The following is a 551-nucleotide window of genomic DNA, read 5'->3' as shown; positions in this document are numbered from 1 at the left end:
GACAGCCCTGCAATCGAATGGCAGAACTTATGTCTCACTATTTTGTACTACTACCAAGTGCCAAGAAGTCTCGATCTCACCATGAGGAACGGAATTCCCTTCAAGGCCAATCTTAAGGTCACATCAAATCCCGTGGGGATCACCCACAAATGCCTCGGTGGACTTGTGCCTTTTTTACGCAAATGATTAAAAACCAAGTCGATTTTGGCCTTCTTGTCAATCTGCTCTTTCTTCCACAAATCAAACCTAAATTTCAGCAAATTTCATTGACTCGTTCTGACGCCTGACGCCATATTTGAGACTTCCCCTCACCTTTCCGGCTCCAGAGCCCCATTACAATACACGGTGGCTTGGACATTGTTCTGCTTGAAGATATAAGCGATAGAGGCTAAGAAATCGATCATCTGACTCCATTGGCCTCCGCAAACCCAATCTGAGATCAGAAAAGAATAGCTCGAACAATGTTCATTTTCTTTCACACAACCGGACGGGATAGTTGAAGTTCCCATCATTAACGTTGAAGAATGACATGCGTGATAATATCGAGCGTC

General features: G+C 44.3%; 1 protein-coding gene across 1 annotated transcript in view; it reads right to left on the bottom strand.

Annotated features, from left to right (window-relative positions):
- Window positions 1-551, bottom strand: part of LOC131893090 (constitutive coactivator of PPAR-gamma-like protein 1) — a gene marked incomplete in the record, with an annotated part of 9,035 nt that overhangs the window by 6,318 nt on the left and 2,166 nt on the right.

This window comes from Tigriopus californicus, chromosome 2, assembly GCF_007210705.1.
Source record: "Tigriopus californicus strain San Diego chromosome 2, Tcal_SD_v2.1, whole genome shotgun sequence".
Classification (NCBI taxonomy): domain Eukaryota; kingdom Metazoa; phylum Arthropoda; class Copepoda; order Harpacticoida; family Harpacticidae; genus Tigriopus; species Tigriopus californicus.
Note: the sequence above shows the minus strand (reverse complement) of the source record. Positions and strands in the feature narration are given on the sequence as shown.